The sequence below is a fragment of the Zalophus californianus genome, chromosome 10 (assembly GCF_009762305.2).
Source record: "Zalophus californianus isolate mZalCal1 chromosome 10, mZalCal1.pri.v2, whole genome shotgun sequence".
Taxonomy (NCBI): Eukaryota; Metazoa; Chordata; class Mammalia; order Carnivora; family Otariidae; genus Zalophus; species Zalophus californianus.
This window is the reverse complement of record NC_045604.1, coordinates 81,043,778-81,069,187: the sequence shown is the minus strand read 5'-3', so window position 1 is coordinate 81,069,187 and position 25,410 is coordinate 81,043,778. Positions and strand designations below refer to the sequence as shown.

The 25,410-nt window shown below is 51.7% G+C and overlaps 1 long non-coding RNA gene across 1 annotated transcript; it reads right to left on the bottom strand.

Annotated features, from left to right (window-relative positions):
- Positions 1-5,520: 5,520 nt before the first annotated feature.
- LOC113932906 lies at positions 5,521-24,720 on the bottom strand. Its single transcript, XR_003523162.1, has 3 exons — positions 24,443-24,720; positions 7,857-7,965; positions 5,521-7,462 (listed from the first exon to the last, which is right to left on the bottom strand). It is a non-coding gene; the product is annotated as an uncharacterized LOC113932906 (long non-coding RNA).
- Positions 24,721-25,410: the final 690 nt, after the last annotated feature.

The window sequence follows — 25,410 nt, the reverse complement described above, 5'->3', positions numbered from 1 at the left end:
TGTGTGGGAATATGCCCAACCCAGACCCAGGGACCACGAGGAGAAAGTGAATGTCTGTATTATACTCTGTCAGAACCAACAGACACAGAAGGCAAATTGGCTTCAACAGGTAAAAGAATTTACCATTCCTGTAACTCAAATCCCGGGAGTAGATGTGACTTCCCCGTTGGCTGCATCTGGGGCTCAAGCCTTGTCACCGGGGTGTCACATCACCCTCAGACACCTACGTGCATTCCCACCCGTCACCAGCTCAGCAAATCCAGGGGCGAGTGGTGTCTTTTCCTATAGTTCCCGCAGAAAGTCTGTTCAAGGAAGTCCAAGGTACATTCTGATTGGCCCAGCTTGGTCATGTGCCCATCCCAGAGCCAATCACTGTGGCCAGACCTGCATCACATGATTTCTTTTCTAGTATGGCTCCCCCGTTAGTAAAAGGTGGAAGTAGTCCAAGCAAACCCAGTGGCAGTCCGTGGTATTTTCCATGTGTCCGTTGGGAGTTTGGGGATGGGAGGAGATGTGTATATAAAGTTTCTGGCACAACAGTCAAGACCCAGATCCAACCAAAATGTCCATAATGGATGAATGGATAAAGAAGAGGTGGCATATACATACAGCCGAATATTATTCAGGCTTAGAGAAAAGAAGGAATCCTGTCATATGTGAACACAGGGATGAACTCGGAGGACATTATGCTGCATGAAATAAGCCAGTCTGAGAAGGACAAGTACTGCATGATTCCACTTAGATGAGGAATCTAAAATAGTCACACTCAGAGAACCAGAGAATAGAATGATGATTGCCAGGGACTGGGAAGACAGGGGAATGGGGAGATACTGGTCAAAGGGCCCAAAGCTTCAGTTAATGCAAGATGAGTAAGTTCTGGAGATCTAATGAATGGTGCAGTGTGTGTAGTGGACAATATTGTATACTTACAAAGGTACTAAGAGAATAGATTTTGTGTTAAAGGTTCTTATCACCAGAAAAATGAAATGAAGGACGCAGGAGAACACTTGTGGAGGGGATGGATCTGCTTATGGCATAGATTGTGGTGATGGGTGCATACTTACCTTCAAACTCAGCAGTGCATAGGTTAAGTATATACCGCTTTTTGTATGTCAATCATCCCTCAATAAAGTGGTCTTAAAGTTTCTGGCACACAGAAGGGACTCCGTTCATGGTGGCGGCTGGCATTAGGATTTGGACCAGAATGGCCCTCCTGGGTGTCCTGAACCATGTACGTGTTTTCAAGTCCTTTACAAATGTGGCCTCCACATTCAACCTTCTTCAGTGTTTCACCAAGAGGTCAGCCCAGGGGGACTCGAGGCATCCCCCAGCCTGTGGTGGGGCATCACGCAGTCATCTGTGGTCCACCACGAATGGGCCCTGTCGCTGACCCCGACCGGGCAACCGGGGGACTCCCTATCCCTCTGGGGAAATTCCAGGACCTCTGGCACCCACCTACCCTCTCCTCCCCTGAAAGCCTGAGCTCCGGAGGGAGAGGCAGACAAGATCAAGAGAACAGGTTTTGCAGAGTTAGACAAAAACCTTTGCGGTTCATAACGTCAGCGAGAATATTCCAAAACCCCGGGGCGAGCAGTGATGTGGATGCTGCTTTCAGCAGCCCGCCTCTGATTGGAGCTGCCGGGGGCCTCCCTGGCCAATCAGCGCGGGCGCTGCGAGGCCTGGAACTTCAGAGCTTAGCAACGAGAAATCTGGAGGAACTCTGGAATTAATTTAAGGAAAGGGGAAGAAAAAAAAAAAAAAACGAGAAGGGAATTAGTAGGCAAATAACCAGGCAGCACGGTTTTATTATTACCTTGTGGCCAAGGCAAGTCATGAACATTTTTAGCATTAATTACCAGCCGAGAGGGAACCAGCCAGCTATCTTGTCTGAAACACTGGGTCTGATGTTTCGGGTTTTTTTTTCCCCCTGAGCTGGTGCTTAGGTAGAAATGGGAACAGAGCCAAGAAAGAATGGGCAGAACTTCGATAATTAAAGGAAAAAAAAAAAAAACCAGAAACAAAACAAAACAAAACAAACCCAAACCCTTGATCCTGGCTGCCGTAGCTCCTTCCAGGAGCCTCTTGGGCAATCTTTTCCTGGGATCATCTTCTGTCACGTGACACCACGGATGCCAGCCTGTCTGAAATGGGAACTGGAGGTCAGGGTGGCTATAAATGGTTTCTGTGGGTTCAGATGGAGGCCCAGTCAGAGGTGATGGTGGCGTTGGCTGGGCCATTCCATGACTGCTTATTAGGTGCCATTCATGTGTCACCACCGAGACAGGGGCTATAAAACAGAAGCGAACATCACGTAACAGTTCTGCTCCTGTAGGCGGACAGTCTAGCTGGGAGTGGGGGAAACTAGATGGGACTAATCAGTTCATCAGACAAATAGCCATGTGATTACGATTGGGGCTGACTGTGAGCAAGAAAGGCTGGGTGCTAGGAAGAGGGTGTGTGGGCCGGAGAGGGTGCAGTTAGAAGGGCTCTGGCTAGTCCTTCCTAGAATATCATAGCTGTCGGGTGGGTTCCAGAGGGAGGCAGCTGAGCCAGGCAAACAGCAAGGGGGCCTCTGGGCCAGCAGAGTTTAGAGTTTGTCCTAAAGCAATTGGAAAAATGAGAACCCATTTCGGTTTTTAAACTGGGACGTGGGATAATTAGATTTACAACTCAGAACACTCTAGCTGTAGGGGGGAGGACAGACCAGAGGGGGCAAGGAAGGATGCGGGGTGATGGAGCACTTGGGAGGCCTTTGAGATGTCACGTGGGCGGTACCTCCAGGGGACCTTAGCCCCAGTGCTTGTAAGGGGCCTCGTTGATGGTTCTCCTCAGCCAGCTCCATCCCAGGGCCTCATGTCCTGGAAAACATCCATTGAAACGCCTTGCTCTGCCATCTCACGACCAGCTCGGATACCCTAGTTGGTCCAGGACCTGCCTGGTTTTGGCCCTCTAAAGTCCCCATTCCCCGGAAACCCCAGGATGGTTGGTCACCCGACTCCAGGACAGGATTAAGTGGGGCCAAAGCGCCAGCTTCCCTCACGATGAGACGCTTCTCTGCATCTTCTCCCCAGGCAGCCTGGACACAGGCTTAGCAGCGAATTTGCTGTGTGGCCTGGAAGAATTTACGTGGCCTCTCTGGGCCACTGTTTCCTCATTTGCAAAAATGGAGTTTGACCTGGAGAGGCTGTTGGTCTCCTGGCAGCCCTGATTTCTGGGCTTGGCTGCTGCATTTCAAGGCGTAATCAATGCAGAGGACTGAGCATTGAGGATAGGGCCATATACCCACAGTGTGGCCTCAGGCAAGGTACCCTCTCTCTCTGTTTCTAGTTTCTTCTTCCATAAAATGAGAATAATAGTACTTACCTCATGGAAATGTGAGTATCAAGTTAAGGGAAATTATTCTGTGTTTGGCATAGCTGGATACTCTGGTTAACTAAAAGTAAGACTGGGAGTTAAGATTTTCATAAGTAGGGGCACCCAAGTGGCTCAGTTGGTTAAGCATCTGCCTTTGAGTCAGGTCATGATCCCAGGGTCCTGGGGTCAAGCCCCACATCGGGCTCCCTGCTCAGTGGGGAGTCTGCTTCTCCCTCTCTCCCTGTCTCCTGGCTCTCGCGCTCTCTCTATCTCAAATAAATAAATAAAATCTTTAAAAAAATCTTTTTTCAGAAGTCGTGACTGCGTTTCCAAAACAATGCAGATGTGATTAAGCACATTTACATTTCAAGTTTTGTGACATGCACTTTATATTTACCATTCATACTCTGCTAAGATTGCCTTTTACCTCCGAGTGTCTGGTTCCATGAAGTGGAGACTAGGCCCTTTTTGCCACTGTTCCCCCAGAATAGAAATTTGTTGAGTTAGTTGAGGTGACCTTATGCCCATTGTAGAGGTGAGAGGATCGAGGCTCAGGGAAGTTAAAGGTCCTGCCATTAAGTGGTGAAATCAGAATTTACAACTGGATCTGATTCAGGGTCATGTTCTGTCTGCAAATTGACCTCAACTTCCTCAGGGTGTGCTTGTGGGGGGCACAAGTGATGGGGAAGGGGGTGCAAGCAGGTAAATGTGGGGAGGGGGCCCCTGTGAAGATCTGACTAGAAATTCTCTGAGGGGAGCAGCTACAGTGGCCTGGCATGACACCAGCAGCCTGGCCTGATCCTCATGTGGACAGGAACCTTGTGGCAGCTGTTCGCGCACATGGCTGGTTGCCACGGAGATGGTTGTGCATGTGCATGTGTGCGTGTACATGTGTGCATGCCGAGATGTACCTCAAGCTGGCTACCCAGGCTCGCCCCAGAGGTGCTAGCAGTGGGTGAGAAGACCAAGCTGATACCCTTGAGAGCAGGGAAGGAAAAGCCTGGAATTCTTATTTTTTATCATGAAAACCTTCAAGCAAGTGCAAGGGTAGAGTATACGGTACAATGAATCCCAGCTACCCATCATCCACCTTCAACAATCCCCAGCTCTTGGCTAATTTTGTTCTATCTCTACCCCCCTTCCCTTCCTCCCTCATCCCACATACTTTGAAGCACATTCCAGACAGCAACCATTTCTTTTGCAAATATTTTAGTATATGACTCAAAAAAAATTTTTTTTAAACCACCATCACCCCTCCTAGAACTAACAGTAGTGCTTTAATATTAGCAAATATCCGGTGTTCCAATTCCTCTGGTTGTCTCATAAATGTTTTCTTTACAGTGGTTAAAATCAGGACCCGTATAAGGTTCATACACTGTGACTGGTGGATATGTCTCTTATGTCTCTCTTAATCTGTAGGTACTCACTTCCTCCCTTTTTCATCTCTTGCTATTTATTTGTTGAAAAAACTGGGTTGGTCGCTCTGTGGCATGTCCTACAGACTGAGTTTTGCTTATTTCATTCCCATATTGCTGTTACATGCGTTCCTCTCCCTGCTCTATTTCTTATAAATCAGTAGCTAGATCTAGAAGCTCACTTAGATTCATGTTTGGTTTGTGTGTGTGTATGTGTGTGTGTGTGTGTGTGTGTGTGTGTGTGTGTGTGTGTGTGTGTGTGTGTGTAACTTTATAGTGGCTACTTAGTATTTCCATTTGAAGGTACATAATGTCTGGCTGTCCCTCTTTGTGATGTTAGCAGCCACTGATGATGACTGTCCAGATCCACTGGAGGTTGCAAAATGGTGGCATACTAATTCTATCCTTCTGTCTTTGTTTGTTAGCTGGAATACTTCCATAAAGGGAAACTTGACCTTATCAACTATTTGGTTGCTGCAAGGTATAGTTCATACCAGAAAGGATAAATGCTTGGTTTTTTCCCCTTTATTGGACATTGTCAAAATAATGAGTTCGTTCCTCAGCATCCTCCAGAGATGACAAATGAGTTTATGTTTTTCTATTTTTCTTTCTTTTTTAAAAAATTTATTCATTTGAGAGAGAGACAGAGCGCACACAGGAGTGGGGGGTGGGGCAGAGGCAGAGGGAGAAGCAGACTCCCTGTTGAGCAGGGAACCGGATGCAGAGCTCAATTCCAGGACCCTGAGATCATGACCTGAGCTGAAGGCAGATGCTTAACCGACTGAGCCACCCAGGTGCCCCTATTTTTCTATTTTTTTAAATATCTTGGTGACCTCATAGATTTGGATGTATATGACATGTTTTAATCCATGACAGTTATTACTCTTAGTGATACTCAAATTGTCCCATCCTTGGCCAGTGGGATCCTCTTCACACTGTCCCGTGTCCTTTTTGACATGATCCCGGAAGTCTCTGACAGCCCCGTGTGACCCGCGTGACCAGATGTTCCAGGCTCACCTTGTACATTTCCTGCCTCACACCTGGAATCAGCCATATCTCCACAGAGCCCTGGTTTCTGGTTAAAAGTGGTGTTTAGAGACCATAATGTGCGTGCTGGGCGTGCTTAGATAGCTGCTGAACTGGTCACTCTTTCTCCCCTTTTCAGGAGACGTGGTCAGAAACACACCCTTCATTTTGTCAGGCAAAATACAACAGGATTTCACCCAGATACTTTCCATTCAAATCTGGGGCTATGGGGTTTTCACTCTGTCTCTCTGATTCTGCGTTCGCAACTCCTTTCTTCCAGGACAGTGTGACAAAGGCTGCTTCTAAAAGCAGAGCTCTTTGTTGTGTGTCCCCTCGAGCAAGAAGCATGTGAGAAAGCACTTCCGTCTGTCCGCTCAGACATGAACCTGAGCTCTCTGAGGAGGACGTTTAGAGCTGGTCCCGGGGGAAGCCCCCTTCTGGGTCCACAAGGGGGCCATGTTCTCACGGGAGATGAACCAGTTCCTTCCCCCATCCTGTGTGTGGATCCTCTTGTCTGGCTGCTCCCAATCCTGCCTGCACACTTGAATCACATGAGGACTTAAAAAAAAACAAAACCCTCCCGATCACAATTAAGTCAGAATCCCTGGGGCCGGGACCCTCACATCAGTATTGTTTTTTAAAGCAGTCTGGGTTATTTTAATGTGTACCCAGGGTTTCGAATCACTGCTCTAGTCCCTGCTTCTCAGCCAAAGGAAGAGAAGAAAGAAGCCAGGGGTGATAATAATGCTTCCTTCGAAGAAGCTTGGGTTTGAATCCTGGCACTCCCAGTTCCTGCCTCTGAAATCACTGAAAGAGCACCAATCCCTCGAACTTTCTGCAGTAATCAAAATGGTCTGTATCTCTGCTGTGCAATGTGGTAGCCACTGGCCCCAGTGAACTAGTTGCTGGTGCAACCCAGGCAGTGAATGTTCAGATTTTTTAACTCTTAGCTAATTTACACAAAAATAGCCACATATGACTAGGAGCTACAGTCTTGGACAGCGCCACTCTGGAAAATGACTTAACAGCTACAAGCTTCATATCTGTAAAATAGGGACTAATAAGAGTTACTTCGCTGAGCTGTTGTCAGGATTAGAGATAATGTATATTAAGCACATGGTGAAGACAAGGCATTCAATGAAAGGCTGCTTCCTTTCCTTATTAACATCAGCCTGTCACTCTTTAAAAAACAAAAACAGCAACACAAAAACATGCCCAGAAATTGAGTGCTCAGAAGCACCCCACCACAGAGACTAAAAATTCGAAGCCGTTCCAGAGAAACTCTTGGAAAATGTTCCTTAATTGTAGAAGTTCAATTGCAGCAGGAGGTTATCAGTTGCAAGGGCTGTATTTTGTTACAGATCTAGCCGCAGCTCAATAAATTAAGCAATCACTCAAAATAACATGTTGCTTTAATCCCCTCTTGGAACAATTTCAAGTTGTTTGGTTTTGTATTAGCACAGCCCTTGAAAGGAGACTCACGTTGGTCTCATTTCTTTTTCCTCAATCCGTCAGACCCTCTCCGGATAGATCTCAGCGGGACTAGCAGGAGGGAGGATTCTGAGCCGAGCAGAACTCCTTTTATCAAACCCGGAGTGTTTTCCATCTTCTGGCCTTTATGTGCTCCACGCCTCGTTCACTAAAATTACTGGCAGGTTTATCTGCAACTAACACAGAAAGAGACACCTCTCAGCAGCCGGTTCTGGACGTGAAAAGCAAACTTGCAGCGGCTTTTCCATTCTCCTCTTCTCCCTAGTGGTTTATAATCTCAGAGTAGAATTTCATTTCCCCTAGAAACTTGGCACTGGAGGTGTCAGCCGGGGAACATATTTGTTTGTGTAAATTAAAAGGAGAATATGTTTTGACCATATTTAAGTTCTAACTGCGCTAAAGAAATAAATACTGACTTGCGCAACGCTTCTCACTGCATGGCTCTGGCTCACCTCCCCAAACTCTGCCTTTGTTTATAAAACCCAAGCTGATGAGAACTCTGAGCAGCTTATCACCTCAGAAAGGGGCCACGTCCACCCCCACCCAGGTCCACATGGCAAGTCCGCTTACCTCATTTGGGACTTTTTTTCCCCTGACACACTGCGTCCTTGCTGGGGTGGGCGAGGCCATGGAAACGGGCTCCCCCACCCATGTGCTCTTGATGGGCATTGGGCAGTAGCTGTAGAAATAAAAAATGCACGTATCCTCTGGACTGAGACATTCTGCTTCTAGGAATGTATCCTGTGAGTATACTTGGACACATGCCAAAGAGAGTATATGTTATAATGGCAAAATCCTGGCGTTAACTGAAATGCTGGTCGGTAGGGGACAGGTTAAGTACGGTGCAATGCTAGAAGGCATTAGAAAGAATGAGGTGGGTCTGAGGGCTGTCACGTCTTCAGGATATATTGGAACGCCCCCGGCTTGCTTAATGTTATGAGCAAAAAAAGTGAATGCACTTGAACAGGCTTTGAAAATGTATGGAGATTATGCAAACTGCATCCAGCGGTTACTGTTCAGAAAGCGAAATTAAAGATAAATCGCCAAGGGGGTGTTCCTTCATTTCCCACATTATCCTCTTCTGTACTCTTTTTCTTACAACCAGCATGGTATTATTTTCAAAATCTGGGGCAATTAAATAACCTAAACTCGTGTTTTTGATATGATTTCCACACTCTGGAGCAATATAAAATGATAATACTCTTTTCATTACATATCTGTCAAGCCAGTGGAGTGGTGGTGGGAATCCTTGCTTTTCTGGTTTCTTTCTTTTGAGAGAGGGGGTGGGGGATGGGCAGAGGGAGAGAGAGAATCTTTTTTTTTTTTTTTTAATTTTTTAAAGATTTTATTTGAGAGAGAGAGAGTGAGCGAGCGAGAGAAAGCACAAGCCAGGGAGGGAGGGGGAGAGGCAGAGGGAGAAGCTGACTCCCTGCTGAGCAGGGAGCCCCATGCAGGACTCGATCCCAGGACCCTGGGTTCCCGACCTGAGCCAAAGTCTGACGCTTAACCGACTGAACCACCCAGGTGCCCTGAGAGAGAATCTTAAATAGACTCCATGCTCAGCTCAGAGCCCGACGCAGGATTCGATGCCATGACCCTGAGATCATGACCTGAGCTGAAATCAAGAGTCGGATGCTTAACCGACTGAGCCACCCAGGCAGCCCAGCTTTTCTGGTTTCTTTATGCAAATAACCTGGAGTGGGGTGCACGGTGGTCCCAGAGAGACACCAGATATGCCCACTTCCCAGTCCCTGGAACCTGTGAATATGAACTTATATAGCAAAAGACGGGATTAAGTCAAGGATCTTGAGATGAGTTTATCCTGGATGATCCAGAGGGGTACTACGTGCATCCTTAGAAGAGAGAAGCAGAGGCCGACACAGCAGGAATAAGAACACATGAAGACACAGGCAGAGATTGGAGCAATGTGGGCACAAGTCAAGGACCATGGGAGAGGCAAGGTACAGATCTTCCCCTGAAGCACTTGGGGGGGGTGTGGCTCTGCCAGGTTATGGACTTCTAGCCTCCAGGACTGTGAAATCCTACCTTCCTGTCATTTTAAGCCTCTTGGTTTGTGTCAATTTGTTACAGCAGCCCTAGGAAACTAACACATCGGCCTGTGTTTTTGTAACCCTTATAAAATGCATGAAGCACATAGGTACTTTACAAACAAGTTTGGTAGTCCTGTGTGTTTGGGGGAACACAAAGAACGCGTTCATGCACTCCACAGACAGATATTTCTTGAGCATCTAGTTGGTGGCTGGCACAGGTCCAGGTCCTGAGGAGACAGCAGAGAACCAAACAGAGATGCCTGACCAACTGGAGCTGACACATAAGCGGGAGAGGAGAGATCGTAACTAGAGAGAAGGACCCATGATGGTGGCAGGGGCTGAAGAGAACAAGAAAACATGGAAGGAAGACAGGACCCTGGGAGAATGGGGAGGGGACACTGGAGTAGATGCAGGCAGGGGCTTCGTGTCCACCTGAAGGGAGAGTATCGAGCAGAGGAAGCGAGCACAGAACTTGACCCTACCGGGCACCCATTGGTTGGACCAGAATCAGTAGGAATGAGCTACCCTTCTCCCCCTTTTTCCTTCCCTGCCTCCCTTCCTCCCGTGTTTGTTGTCTGCCTACTGTGGGCCAGCAGCTGGGGACGCAAAGATGTCCAGGGTCCCCGTGCCCAAGATCCTCACTCATGGGGGGCAACAGGCATGAACAGATCACCACAAATATAACGTGGTAGGCATGGGAGCTTTGGCCAGGATAAGCTGCATGTGTGGCCCATGGTGGAGAGCAGGGTGGGGAGGAGAGGTGGGGGTACGCTGGGGGTGAGGCTGGGGAGACAGGCAAGCAGGAAAAGGGCCTGTTCACGTTCAAGAGCAAGGGCGTAGCTCCGATTCAGTGGGAAATGAATGGGCGATGGGGTAGCACATGGACGTGTGTCTGGGGATTCTTGTATTCTCACGTACAGCAGGCACACCTAGGGGACAGTGAGTTCTTTTTATTTTATTTTACTTTATTTATTTATTTGAGAGAGAGAATGAAAGAGAGAGAGAGAGAGCATGAGAGGGGGGAGGGTCAGAGGGAGAAGCAGACTCCCTGCCGAGCAGGGAGCCCGATGCGGGACTCGATCCTGGGACTCCAGGATCATGACCTGAGCCGAAGGCAGTGGCTTAACCAACTGAACCACCCAGGCGCGCCGGGACAGTGAGTTCTGAGGATAACCTACCCCTTTTAGTTTCACACAGTCCACAGAGAGGACACAGTCCCCACATCCTGAGTTGGGGTGCTCTGAGCTGCACAAAAACCAGAGTTAATCTGACTGAGGCAATATGGGGGATTCATCACTCTGGTAGATGTGATGAGGGAAAAGGCTGAGCTGCTCCTGGATCCAGCACCTGTAAGGCTGTGGGGTCAGAACTTAGCGCTGGCCTCTCTCCTTCCTCCCCACCCCCATCCCATCTCTCATCGCTCCCTCTCTCTGCTTGTTGACCTCAATCTCCGGGGCCACGGGTACCTCTGGATGCTAGAGAGTGGGGCTAAAGCAACCTTCCCACCTGCTCTAGGTAGGACAAGCCTCGATTGGCCGTGCTTGGGTCACGTGACAACACCTGGACCAATTACTGCCACCTGGCACAGGAGTGGGCTGCTGCAATTGGTCATGTTTGGTCACGTGTCCGTGTTTCGACCAACTACTGTAGCGGAGGAATGGGTGTCGTGCGTGGCCATCTTTGGCCGTATTCTCACCGGTGTCAGGTGTTTGAGCAGAAGTGGGGGAGGAGGTGCTTGCAAAACAAACCCCCCAAAACAAAAATCCCATAAATAATAAAAAAACCCAGAACCATTTTACTCCTCCAGAGACATCTGCTGGCTGTGCTTCTACATTTACTTGGCTGAGAATTGCCTCAATCTTGAGTCAGACGCTTTAAGATCCACTATACTGCCTCCCTGCCTCCCAGCCCCCCGAGCTGCCCGCAGGATTTACTCAGACCTGTTGTAGTTCTTTTTTTTTTTTTTTTTTTTTTGCTACTGTCGTTAATTATTTTAATCAAATTTTTAAAAAATCTTTTTTTTTTCCATCTTTGGTTGATAATTGCCGCTTCTGCTAAGGGTAGGAACTGCGCCTGTCCTTTTGAGGGCTGCATTGCCCTGCTCAGTACACATACCCCTTCTATGGTGTAGGTGGGGAACCGAGGAGTGAGTGAACGTGCGTTCACGCATTGAACTTGCCGCAGAGAACAGGAGGAGGTACAAGGTCCTTACCTGTTCTTTCCTCAAGGAGTCCCTCTCTCCTCCCCGGACCCCCTTCCCAGTCGTGTTGTATACCCCTCCATGACAACGCCTGTTAATATAAGTGCATCGCTGGACATCATCCAAACACACACGGGGGGGGGGGGCCGGGGGGGGGGCCTCTGAATCTCTTGGTGTCCTGAGTAAAGAGTATACATTCTTGAGATGAGACTGGTTTAGCACAAGAAATGAGGTTCCTTTGGTTGGTGGGGGGTCTCCTTGAGAAGGATAATGGAGCCGAGAGGGATCGGGTGCCATGATGGGCTGCCAGTGTCTGCCATGACCACCTGCCTCAAAAGGGCATCCCTAGTCCTGCCGATGCTCAGGGGGCCTCTGTTCGGAAGACTGCAGCCCTGTCATCTGCTGTGAGGTCAGAGGACACTCAGAGTCCAGGACAAAACAGTGTGCCCAAATAAAACAACTGCAGGCTTCTTAGGGAGGAAGGCTTAAGGCAAATGGCTAATTTTCTTAGTACTTATAACCCACATGTCAGCTGGGGTCATCTTATTTTTGGAGATTCAGATGGAACGGGCTTGAACTCTGTCCCTCATGCCACTGTCTCCCACATGGGAGACTCAACTTCTCTTGGAAACGTTCCAGGGATTGGGGGTGAGGGGTGCTTATGTCTCTCCTAGGCACCAAAGCTCTAAATTCCTGTGTCTAATGAATTAGTTCTGCTCGGGCACCCTTTTGCTGGCCTCATGGGCATGTGACACGTACAGTTGCACAGGGCCTATGTTTGGTTTAATGCTCTGCTGTTGTCATCTTGAACTTCTGAATAATTTTTGAACAAAGGGCTCCATATTTTCATTGTGCAAATTACGTAGCCAGTCCTGCTTTGTTCAGGAGCTGTTCCTTTTCCACCCCACGTTGACCCACTTGGTCCTCTGCCCCAATTCCTCTGATCTCCCCAAATTCTACCCACACAAAGATGTGGGCGGAGGACACTCTGAAGGTTTGGGATGGAAGAAAAGTGTTGACCCCTCAGCCAAGTTAACAACATAAAGTCAGTGCTTGGATTGGCTTCGAACTCTTCAAAGAGTGACAAAGTGGATGGAGGGAAGGCAGATGACTCAGGACTGGCAAAGGCTGGTAATTGTTGATGATGGGTTCCAGTGCTCATTACAGTATTTTCCTTACATTCATTGTGGCGGGAAAGTAGAAAATACAAAGTAGGAAAAGGCAATATAAGACGTGCTTCTGGCAGCTCCTTAAAATGTTAAACATGGAGATTCCATATGACCCAGAAATCACACTTCTAGGGTATACGCCGAAGAGAAATGAATAGGTATGCCTACACAAATGTTGAAAGCTGTGTTATTCCTAATAGCCAGAAAGTGTAAACAGTCCAAATGTCCATCATCCGACAAATGGATAAATTAAAAAATGGATACTATTCAGCCACAAAAAGGAATGAAGGAATGAAGTCCCGTGGTATGCTACAGCATGGAAAGACCTTGAGAACACAATGCTCAGGGAAAGAAGCCATTCACAAAGGATCATACACTGCTTCATGTGAAATGTCTAGAACGGGCGAATCTATAGAGAAGAAAATAGATAAGTGATGGCTTAGGATGGGGGGGAAGGACACTGATGTTTCTTTTTGAGGTGATAAAAAGGTTCTAAAATTGACTATGATGATGAATACCCAACTCTATGAATATACTCAAAGCCACTGAACTGTCCACTTTAAATAGGTAAATTGGATGGTAAGTGGGTTATATCTCAATAAAGCTGTTTAAAAAATAAGTCATGCCCCCCCCCCTTCTCCCACCAGGAATCCTTAGTCTTCAGGTTCTTGCCTTTTGGGAAATACCCTCTCTCTGCACATGTGCACACACATGCGTGCACACACGCACGCACACACGTGCACGCGCGCGCGCACACACACACACACACACACACAGCTATCTTGCCTTTCAGTTACCTTCTTGTGCTGTAAGCTGTTTTTCATTCTATTTCCATTCTCACAGACTTCAGAAAACTGCCTTCTCTGAGGAGAACTTCTTTCCACAGCCAAGGTGCCCCAATGGGGTATCTTTCTAAACTATAACCCTTTCCTCTTTCAAAGTTACTCAGTCACAGCTATTAAAATTACAGCTTTCAAATCCCCATGGTGTCCTATTATGGCAGTCACTAATAATTCCTAATAGTTGTAAATTCCAAGAGCCTCATAATTCCCTCCAGAAAAGAGAGGCCGATTCAATCTCCCCAGAGCCAGGCATCTCTGACCTAAACATAACTAAGTCACTTCACAGACGGGGAGAGAGGATGGGAAAGAATGTTGCCCGGGCCAAACCGGAAGGCAGGTTTTTGAGTCTGGAACAGGGGTAGGCCAATGACAGCCTGTGGGCCAAATTTGGCCCATGTCTTGTTTTTGTAAATAAAGTTTTATTGGCACACACAGCCACGTCGGTTCATTTCTGGGTTGTCTGTGTCTGCGTCTCTGTTATAATGGCCGAGTGGAGTAGCTGTGACACAGACCATAGGGCCTGCAAAGCCGAGAATATTTAGTATCTGGCCCTTTACGGGGAAAGTCTGCTCGTCCCTGAAATGGAAGATCCAGGCTTGAACCCCAGCTCATCACATGCTGGCTGTGTGACCTTGGGCAGGTCAGTTTCTCTGAGTGTTTCCTTATCAGCGAGCCGAAGGCAGTAACAGTGCCTCCCTGGGCAATGACTTCATGCGTGTCGAGTGCCTAGTATGTATAAAGCGCTCAATGTATGCTGGTAGTTGTGTTATTTAGAAAGGGAGGCCGACGACTCTGACTTTATGGGGTTATCTGAAGCAGCGGGGAGAGTGCCTGTTTCGTGAAAACAGTTGGCAAAAATATACAAATGTTTCTTATTGTCCTAAATATCCTAAAGGCTTTTGAGAGGATTCTCTGCTTCTTAGTAATATTTGTAATTTGGAGCTGTGAGAGTATGAAAGACCTCTAATTTCAGAGGAAGAAGGACCTCTGATCCACAAATCCAAACCCTCTCATTTAATGGCCCAGGAAGCTGCCTCCCTGACCCCTGGCTGGGATGTGAACCTGCCCAGAACTACAACCTGAGTTATTTTTTCGACTGAACTCTGCATCTTCTCCAATAACAGGTGCTCAGGAATCCGGGCCCACGTCTCTAAATATCCGTGTTGTCTCTGAGCTCCCCACCGGCAGCTGTTCAACAGTGTTCTGCTGCAGAGTGTTGGCAGGTGGGGTCGGGGCAGGGAGGAACGAGGTGCACATCCCCACACCCTTCAGGGGCTACCCAGAAGCCTGCTGGCGTGGCCAGGGCTGACACTGCACCCCTGATGACCTGCTTTCCTGGGGAGGTGTCCTTTAACTCAGTTTGGATCAGGATCTACAGCGGCCTCCACATTCATTTGCTTCGCTTCACGGACATTAACTGAGCAGCTCATACATGCTGGGTCCTGGGGGTACAGCCGTGAATGAATGACAGGGCCTGCCCTTGGCTGTGGCCCCCTTGACTTCTCAAAGGGGCGACAAACAAACCAATAAGCATCCGAGCAGTTCAGCCCTGTGATCACCTTCCTTTTGTCCTCAGAATTTCCATTCCACACTGAACCCTGCGCTGGTGAACTGGACAATTACTGTGGACCTGGCTGTAGGCTCTGTGGATGGTAGGAGTTCAGAGTGACTGCTTTGGGGGTCAATCAGATCTGGGCAGGGCTGGCTCCCCAGATTGCAAAATGAGAACCCAGGGCCCTGTGTGCCAAAATTATTAAAAATGTCAAGATGACGACAGCAGGGCATCAAAACCAGGGCCGGGCCCACAACCTGGGGTCAGACTCTTCCAGCTGGGCGCCTCCCTGTGCCCCGGTTTTCTCATCTGAACAAGGACCTGTTAAGGCCCACCTAAGGGTTGGTTGTGGCTGTAAAGGGAGATGAGGCGCCTATGAGAATAGTGGCCATTTGTTACTCTTAGGTAATGGTTATGCCTTAGGCAGCTCGTGGTCAATGCCAAGCACCATCCTTAGTTCTTTAGGGACGTGCGTTTATGTCCTCCTCATTGCAGCCCTGCCATGTAGGTACTATTATTCTAGCACCTCTGGATAGGGCAACAGAGGCCCAGAGAGGAGAGGGAGCTTTCCTAAGGTCACACAACAGTCAGTGGAAGCATCCGGATGCAAACCTGGGCTATCCAGGCCCTGGTCTGCGTTCTTAATGTACCTGTGTGTCCCAGGAGTTGACACGTGACTGACACACACAGGGGCACACACAGGCAGGAATTCACACCCCTTCCCTGAGATGCTAACACCAAACCTAGGGTGTGAGATTTCCTCCATAACGTGGGATTCTTTGTTTGCTTTCTCTTTCGTCTGTCTCCCCTGACTCAAGGCGGAGCCCTGTGCGGACAGGGGCTGTCTTGCTCCCGGCTGCATCCCTGGCCCCTGGCACAGTGCCTAGCACACAGTAGGTCCTTGACAAGACGTGTGCTCAGCAAAGGGAGTCAGGAAGCAGGTGTCCAGCCAGGGCATTCGGATCCAGAATCAACAGCTGCAATTCTCAGAACTTTAAGACTGTGTGGCTTAAGAACTTGTTCTGGGGAGATCCCGTAGCTAAAGGAATCACCCCTCTCCCTCCTGGCTTTTCCCACCTGGGGTTCTCCCCACTGTGTGGGAGAGAGGCATGGAAGGGGTGCCTGAAGGCCCAGCCTCCATCCTGGTGGGCTGCAGGGGCGGGGGCGTGGGTTGTGCTCGGGCAGCTGGGCCAGCAGCTGTCTGCCAGGCTCTCGGTGCCTGCCCCAGCTGGCGTGCTGGGCCCCGCTCCTGATGCCACCCCCCACCCCATGACACAGCAGAAACTGAAACCAGAGTCCGCCCCTGCTGGCTGGGACCGAGCGCTCGCTGTTTCCCTGTAAAGCCACTGTCCCGGGGGGCAGGAAGGGGCTGGTGCCCGGGCCTGGCACAGGGTGGCCTGTCGAAGGAGTGTCCCTGTAGGCTGAGGGCGCTGCTGGTCCCAGGGCCGCTGGTGCTGTTTGTGAACCACGGTAGCTGTCCGATGGAGCCCTGTGACTTCCTTGATCTGGGACAGAGGGTTCTCTTCTCCCATCTCACTGAGAAACTGAGGCCCAGAGAGGTGCCCTGGGGAGGAGGAAGGCGCTGGGTCATCGTGACCCTAAGGCGGGAGACACATCTGAGCTATGGGGGCGGGAGGTGTAGGGGTGGAGATGTCACTGGTGTGGGTGGGCGGGGAAGGGGTGGGGGCACCCCTGAGAAGTGAGGACGCGTGACGTCCTGGCTGTCATGGTGGAGCCCACCCCAGATTTGAATTGGCAACCCGAGGATGTGGGTGCCAAAAACTGCTGAGACATACACGAACCCTTAATTCAGTGCGCCTAGGAAACTCGCCCGTCTTGATTTCTGCCCCATCCTCAGGCTACCTCTACTGTTCCTTGCTTAGTATGTTTCTTCTAAGCAACGTACCCTCTTTCACTTAAATAAATTGGTATAAAAAGGGGGCCTTCTCTTCCTACCCCCAATTGAAAACCAGTTGCTTGCTGCAAACAGAAATTAGCCGTACAAAGAAATACCTAGGAGAATAATGTATACCTGGAACCAGGTACCACTTACAATCGCTGGGTAGATCTGCGCATCAGACTTGGGAGGCGGCTATCCTAAGCTGTGGGTTTCACGCGGGAGGAAATTGCAGCCCAGAGAGGTTGAGCCACTGGCCTAGGGCAACACAGCAGGAGTCCCAGATGATTCCAGAAACCCATGCTCACTGTGGGGCTGTGGTCTCCCCTCCTTGTTTGAGTCGCCTCAGCATATAACACGTGTGTTAGGAAATATTAGTACTAATCCCTTCCCCGGTGAATGCTTTAACTTCCCCATCTTCAAAGCCCGCCACAAAGCCTTCGGGGCTCATATAGAGCTTGAGCTCATTATAGCCGTGGGTGGCAACCATGATCCCTTCCAGGCCAGAGCCTGGAGTGTGGCCCCTCCCTTGGCAGATAGGGAAACTGAGGCAGAGAGTGGGAAAGTGACCGGGCTCAGGGATTGGGGCAGGGAGGAGAAGGCCAGGACTGGCCAGGGCCTCTTGCCAAGGTGAAGATCCCAGAGGCCCTGCTGGAAGGACCAGGCTGAAGGGTGAGAATCGCCTCACCCGCCTGGTCAAACAGGTAACACTCGCTTGTTTTCCAACTTTCCCACCTTCCCCCAACGCGTCCCCCTTCCCCCTCCCCCCGCCCCCCACCCCCGCCCCTGGAGGGCAAAAAAGCACAATTGGCAATACTATCTGTGGATGGCGCCTTTTTCTTTCTTGTGTGGCCATAACCAGCTGTGAGCACAGCGTGAGTGCAGGAGGGAAGTGTGCGCTGGGAGAATTTGGGGGGAACATCTTTCTCTTCTTTAGTTGCTGGAAGACCTCACAGCTGCCATCTTCCCAGCTAGCCCAGGGCCCCCGAGGAATACTGCAAGAGCAATAAGGATTTTTAGGGGCATTATGATAGTAGAATGGAAACACATCTGCCCCCAAAAGTCCCTCATTTTCCCTGCGGTAACGAACCAGCTGGGCAGGAAGTGGTGGTGCTCGGAGCACCGAGAGCCAGAACTAAAAAGGAAAAAATGTACAAAGTGAGAGCAACCTTGAAACAAGCCAAAGCCTTCATGGTATGCGGCGGCTCCACCTAGGCTCCCCAAAAGCCTGATGATTATTGGCCGATAATTGGCTAAACATGTCGCAGTGCAGCCGCTTCGAGACAGACGCACCTCCTCTGTGGCCCAGAACACACCAAGATCGGGAATCCCAGAGCAGGCTGGAAGGACCAGGCCACTTCCAGGATTCACCTGTGACGCTTCCCCAAGACCCGGATGGATGCTTCCCGAAATCGCCTTACCGATCTAAGGGAGCCACGCATCCATCAATACCTCCTGGTGTGGAATGTGGGAGAAAGGCAGTCAATATGGAAACCCAGGGGGAAGTACCTGGAAAGGGGAGCACTTGTTTCCACGCCGCACAACCAACCAAAGGTGCGAAGACTTGGGTAGGGGAGTGTGGTGGTGGTGGCTGATGGGGCAGAAGTGGGTGGGGGAGGGGGAATCCCTGCTCAGGTCCAGGAAGCCATCTCTCAGGTCTGGCCTCTAGATATCGAGGACTAAGAAGTCCAGCACAGTGTTGTCTCCCCTGGGGCCGGTGGCCTGCAAGCTCTCTGCAGGTGCGGGTCCCCCAGGCCGGCCAGCACCCCTGGGCCCTGAAAGGGTTAACCTCCTCCACAGTTGCTGACACCCGAGGAGGAGGCTGCTCACTCAGCAGGCTGGCATATCACACTGGGCCATCGAGAATGGAGAGAGAGGCTGAGAACAGCCTCTGTGAGCTCTGTGAATGGAGGCCGCCTCTGCCTTATCGCCATCGGACCGAAAACGGGACGCAAAGCCTTCCCGGCCGAAAACCGGCTCCTTGGCACCTGTCGCGTGGCCCCGGAGCCCTGGCAGGGGCGCGGGGCATCTGTGCCAGTGAGCACCAGGCGGTCGGGGCCAGGCCTGCAAGGGAGCGATTCTACGCTCGCCATGTGACAGCTGGTAACCCGGCCCCGATCTCTTCTTTCAAGCGGCACCTAAAATATTCTCTGGGTGAAGCTGAGGCTAAATATGGCACGGCCTGCGAGCGCCCGGTCTGGACCTTTTAATGCCATTCTAAGACACAATCAGGAAACCACGCACGAGGCCTTTAGGTGGCCTGGAGTCCAGTTGCTGGGGCCAAAAGGGAGTCCCGTGGGACTGGCTGACTCGGGGCTGGGTGCAGCATGCCTGAGCGGGCTTCTTCCCTGCAAGCTCAACTGCGGGATGCCCACCCACTTCTCTCTCGGCCGCCCCCCTCCCCCCCAGGCCGGCTCAGGGTCCCCTCGTCTGCCCAGCAGGCCCCCTGATGGGCCTCCAACGCCTTCTCCCCACTTTGGGGCTGCAACCCTTGCCCTGCTGGCCTGGGTCCTCCTCGCTGCCCGATGGAAGAGGCCTGGGGAAGGAGCAGCTTGCTCCGGTCGGTCGCTGAGACGCTGCTGGCCCTGTGCCACGCCCCCTGGGCCCACCCCAAATGCGAGGATCCCGGAGAGGACTTCCGGCTGGCCTGCAAAAGCACAGCTCTGCCCCTGAACCTTCTAGGCTCCCGCACAGGCGGATTTGCCCCGGAGCCCCTCGGACGGCCTCATCTGTTTCCCCCTGAGCATCTGGGAGGCTGTGCTTAGCCGAGTGGGGCTCTGCCCTCACCGAGACCACGCAGTAAATGGGACAGTAAGTCCTGCAGAGTCCCCGGGGAGGCCACTCTCAGGAGCCCAACACCCCGCTTCTAGCCAACAAATGCTGCCAGCAGGGTCCTGGGAGCAGAGACCCCCGTGCACCTGTCCGGGGGCTCGTTTGGGCACCCGTGGCGCCTTGAAGGCCACGTTCAGGCCTGGGCAGGCAGCGGTCCAGGCTGCCTCGGGCAGAGATGCCAACAGGCCCGGGCACTGATCTCACGCACGATTCCAACGAGAGAGCCTAGTTTTCTGCACGCCTCTGAGCAAACTTTCACACCACGCTGCACAGCTAAGTTCAGGCTCAAGTCGGCCACCACCTCCCTTCCCTGCGGGGGCCAAGCAAATCCTGGACAAAAGGGTCCATTTGCCCCCCATCTTCCGGGTGCATTTTAAACATGGCTTTCTTGTGACACCAGCAGCAGTTTCCACTTCCTACGTGTGTGTCCCCCTTTCGTGGAGCGGTGCGACCATTCAGGGACACCCGAAAAACAAGTTTGCCCTGTGGTTCCTTAAATGCAGACGCTTGATATAAGGAAGATGACGTACAGTCCGAAACTTGAAGGCTCTGTAAATACGGACATGCCCCCTAGAACTCAAGATTCGGGGTGGGCCACTCTGAAGGGAGACCAGAGGAGGGCTGGGGGCTCAGGGTGGTGGCGGGACCCCAAATCTCACTCCTTCCAAACTCTCTACCTCATCCACCCTTTTGCTTGAAACGCCTGCGTGGCTACCGGGCCTACAAAGTCGATGTGGTTTACCTCATGGTCGTGTGGTGGTTTTGTTTCCCTCGTTCGGTACATAAGCAGCAAAAAAAAAAAAAAAAAAAAAAAAAAAAAGGACTTTACATGTTCCCAAGTTTGGGATGCTGGGCAAGAGAGAAAATTCCAGAACAATGTTTTATTTTGTTGGTGCGTGCACGTATTTTCTGGCACGTGAGTCTAAGAACCGAGTTTCCCTTAACTGTGATCAGGCTAATTTTTATCCTCACTGCCCAAAAGAGCTGTATTTACTGCACGATCCCAATTAAAAGAGGGTGAGCTGATCTGCTACTAGAAAGCCGTACCTTTACCTGGCAAGAATCATCTTTCTGTTCTTAATATTTAAGGTGGAGAGTGTGTGTGTGTGTGTTGAGGGGGGCGGTGCTGGGGAGCAAGAAAAAGAGGGAGTGTTCCCTTGTAGGGACTTTCCCACCTTTCATTGGTTTGAGTCATAAACGCATGTTTTATTCTTAAGGAAGTATTCCTCTCATTGCACTACCCCCTCTAAATATTTCACCCCTGGCTAGATCATATTTTTTCCCCCCTTCGAAACATTTGTGTCCCGATGAGATTCGCTCTATCTTACATATTGCTAAGAACTAAATTCCAAGTTTCTATTTTTTTTCTTCTGAATCCACACGTCTTGGAGGTGGGGTGTGTGTGGGGGGGGTAGCAAATGCTTAATGAAATTTCACACAGACAGGCCAAAGGAGAAAAGCCAAAATGCATTCAGCATATTCAGCAGTTCCTTGTTAATTTGTGTGTGTGTGTGTGTGCGCGCACAAGTGTGCGTGTGTGCATGTGCGTGTGTGTTTTCTTATTGCTGTGGGGAGGACAGGGAGAGGCTGGTGGTAGGAACATGCACAGGAGCTGTGATTCTCTGCCCAAGTACTGAAGCCTTCTCATGGCAGAGTCCTGATTTATAAGCCCTTCACCATACTACCCTGCCTGTTTCCAGACTCCGAAGGGGGGCAAAGTTGTGCTTAATGTATTCAGAGTTCCACGCGCCGTTTCAGGGGGCTGCGTGTCAGCCAGGGCTGTGCCATTGCAAATGCTCGCAGGAAAGCAGACTCGCTTCACACTCGGCACCAAACTCTCCCTGATTCCCCCCACTTCACAATCCAGTCATGTTAACATACGGCTTCACCGCCTGGATGCGAGCTCAGTGTCTTGGCGCACTATTCCGCGTTCCGGCCTCGTTAATTCACGCAACACACCCGATTCGTACAAGTATCATTAAAGGCTAATTTGGCGAGATATCCTTATTTAGCAAAGCAAATAGGATCTGACAGCTCTCTGGGGCTGCCGGGGCGGGGGTGGGGGTGGGGGGGGGGACAGACGTCGATCCAGCAAAGCACAAACACAATTTGTGTCACAATGTGACAGTTTCCCATCCATGAGCCACACTGGGACTATGGACTCTTGAAAATTGTGCTGTTTCATCGTGTCCCGTAACAAAGAGAAAGAACTCGGGAAGTAAAAAACTGTTTTTGCCAAGGCCCCAGAGCGCAAATGTCATCTGTGTGTACACGTCTCATGTCTGTTAAACAGAGAATGTGCCATCAAGAACCCTGTGTTCCAAAGTTCTTCAGGTACAGCTCATTTTCCTATTCGGTGCTGTGGACACCTGACTGAAATCCAGGTTTGCAAGTAAATCAACTTAAGGTACGTGGGCGTCTGTATAGGTCACAGCTGGAGGGCAGGGGTATGCGTGTGTGTGTGTGTGTGTGTGTGTGTGTGTGTGTGTGTGTTGAAATTAATACAACGTAATAAGGTGAATGTTCTGGGAAGGGTATTTGTGCCCCTACCACTCCTGTCTTAGAGCTCCCCGGTGAACACACTATCCTGAGTTTCTTATAAACATGGCTTGGAGCAAGGCACCAAAGAAATACCGTGACTCCCCGCGGAAGCCAGCAGAGGGGTGCTCCTTTGACAAATGTGAAGAAAAATCTAACGTCATGACCATTCACAGCGTCAACGGTGTTTGATTTGGAAGGTGTCAAACCGGGATGCAGCTCATTCCCTTCAAATCCTGTCCTCTACGACATCTCATTAAACCACTGGACAAAAAAAAACAAAAAAAAAAACTGTACAATTCCCTTATCTCTTTCTGGCCTCCCGAGGGAAGAGGCCCTTAAAAACTTAGCAGGTTCAACAACAAACAGTGTGCGTGTGTGCGTGTGCGCACACACACAGAAGACTATCCACCCCCCCAACAGCCTTTCACTTTTACCAAAAGTAGCAAACCTCCCCCCCTTTCTCCAATCAGCTTTTAGACGTGCAACTTGGAGGTGTCAGCTCTTGGCTCTCTCTCCACGGACTGCTGGGCCTGAATCCCTCGATGTTTAGAATGACCCCAAAAGCGGGACTTTGTGGGCCAGTTGGATAAAACATAAACTCATCTCGCCCTCAAAACCCCGATTCTGGGACCACAGCCTCCAAAACCTTTCCAAAGAGGTGTGTTCCCCTCCACAGCTCAAAGCACTGGTGGGGCTGCCTCAGAGGCAGGATTTTGGAGAATCCTGGATAATTAAAGGAATCCTGGGTTTTCCTACAGGGATGACAGTTGATCTCACCGACAAGCCAGGATGGTGGTGGGAGGGACGGGGGCGGGTGTCTGCCCACCCCAAAGCCGGTATCTTTTTCCCTCTCCTGACCCCAGCCCCACAGTTGGGACCGAAAGCTACACAGGGAAGACGCTGGGCCCCCAAAATGTCCCTTAGCAAAGCGCAAAAGGAGTGTCCTTGGTGCGGCATACAATCCCCACCCCACCCCCCTCAAGCAGCTAAAGTTTAGTTATTTATGCCCTTAATTGTCCCTCATTAAAGTCAAATTTGCTGCTTGCCCCTACTGGGGGAAATTATTTCCACCGTAACAGCTCAATTAGCCTCTGGGTTCCGAAAAGGCCACCCCCCCCACCCTTTCTCCCCATTTTAAACCCCTCTCTTTTTCACAACTTCTCCTAAAAATAAATTATAAATATGGATGTGTCCTCAGAGGATCTGAGCGGCACATTCCAACGCTCCCCACGGTGCGGATTGGAAGCAGGGGAAAGCAGAAAGGCCACTCCCACCCCCGTCCCCAAATCAAAATGCCTTTTTCCCCCTAACTTTTGCCAGAGCAACACGGTGTGGTCTCGGGCCCTGGCACCTCAGTCTGCACCCCGGAACCTAGCTGTGTGTGGGTTTTTTTTTTTCTTCCCCCGCTCCTGCCCATCAAAAGCTAAGCCAACGTGCTATGGCCGCCTGCTCCTCGGGGGGTGGGGGGGGGCAGCCAACTTTACTTCGGGGAGGTGGCAACTCTCTGGGGACTGTCCTCCCCTGCTTTGCCGGCGGTCCCCAGGGCTCGGGCGGAGCGAGCGCTGCCCGGGGCGCACGTGGAGTGGCGGGGCGCGACGGGCGCGGACCTGCGAGCGGGCGGCCTGCTCTCCGCGCGGCATTGATATCGGGGTCACGCAGCGAGTCAGTTTCCCGCAGGGGCTTTCCGGGGTGGGGGCGGGGTGGCTGCCTTTCCAACCGCGCGTTAATTTCCAAGCCCCAGCATCGGGGAGATGGGGGGCTGCCTCGCCCCGATCCCACCTCCTCGCCTAACACGCCCCTCTCGGGAGCCGGGGAGGGGGCTGGTGAGGTAGCCCAGCCCCGCCGCCTCGGGGGGCGGCAGCGGCGGCGGATCGCAGCCCAGACAGGCGTCTAGCGCCGGGTCCCCGGAGAGCCGGGCGCTGCCCCCGCCACCCCCTCCCCGCTCCCGTCCCCACCCACCCCCCAGGCGGCCGCCCCGCACCCCCCGGGCCCGGGGGCCTGAGCACCCACCTGCCGCGGCCCCTGCCCCGGCGCGGGCGAGGGTGCCATGCAGGCAAGAGGGGGAGACTCACCGCCGCTGCCTCCTCCGGGGGCGCAGGGGGGCCCCCCGGGGCTGCGCCTTCCTGGGCTCCCGGGAGGCGTGCGCGGGGCGGGGGGCGCCCGCGGGCCCTGCAGCCTCCGCCTCGATTGGAGCCCAGCCTCAAATCCTTCACCGCGGGGCGGGGGGGGGACTTCCAGAAAAAGATCCCACCCCTCCCCAGACAAGATCCAAGTGATGGGCGGGGGGCGTAGAAAATCCTTTTCTGCCGAGAGCACGGAGCCGACGGGGCTGCACCCGGCCTCCACGGTCCGCTGCCGCCACAAAGCCGCGCCCCCGCCCCCCCCGGCCCCCCCTCCCCCGCTCCTCCCCCCCCCCACGCCCTATGGCCGGCCCGGGGCGGGGGCTGGGCCGGCCCGGGGTTGGCGGCGCTGGGGAGGCGGCGGCGGCCCAGGCGGGGCGGCTCCTCCCCGGCCCGGGAGAGAGGGCGAGAGCCTGGAAGCGGCGCGCGCCCGCCTGCCCGGGTGGGGGCTGGGGCGGGGGCCGGGGTGGGGGGGGTGCCTTCCTAGAAACCCTCGCCAAATATAGTCAGCGGATAGGGGCATTCCTAGAAATGTGGCGGCGACGTCAGCCTCGACCTGTGGGGGCAGAGCCTGGGGTTCTCCAAACTGGGGGGAGGACGGGGGTAGGAAGAGATTCCCCATTTCCGACACCCCGTGGGCCGGAGGAGGGAGCCTGGGCTGGGCCTCCCTCCTGGGGGCGGGCAGGAGTCCTCCACATGCGCTCCAGGGATCCCTCAGCTGGGGTGCAGGGTGCCTGAATTGGGACACATCTACTTAAGATTCAGACTCGCCCCCAGATCTGCTAGCCTCTTTTGGGAACCTCAGTGACAGTGTCAGCAGGAGCTTTTAGCTGTTCCTCCCATTTTCATCATCCCCCCCCATGAACAAATAGTGGAAGTTGGAGCAGCACCCAGACTGGTCCCCACGCCTAGTCACCACC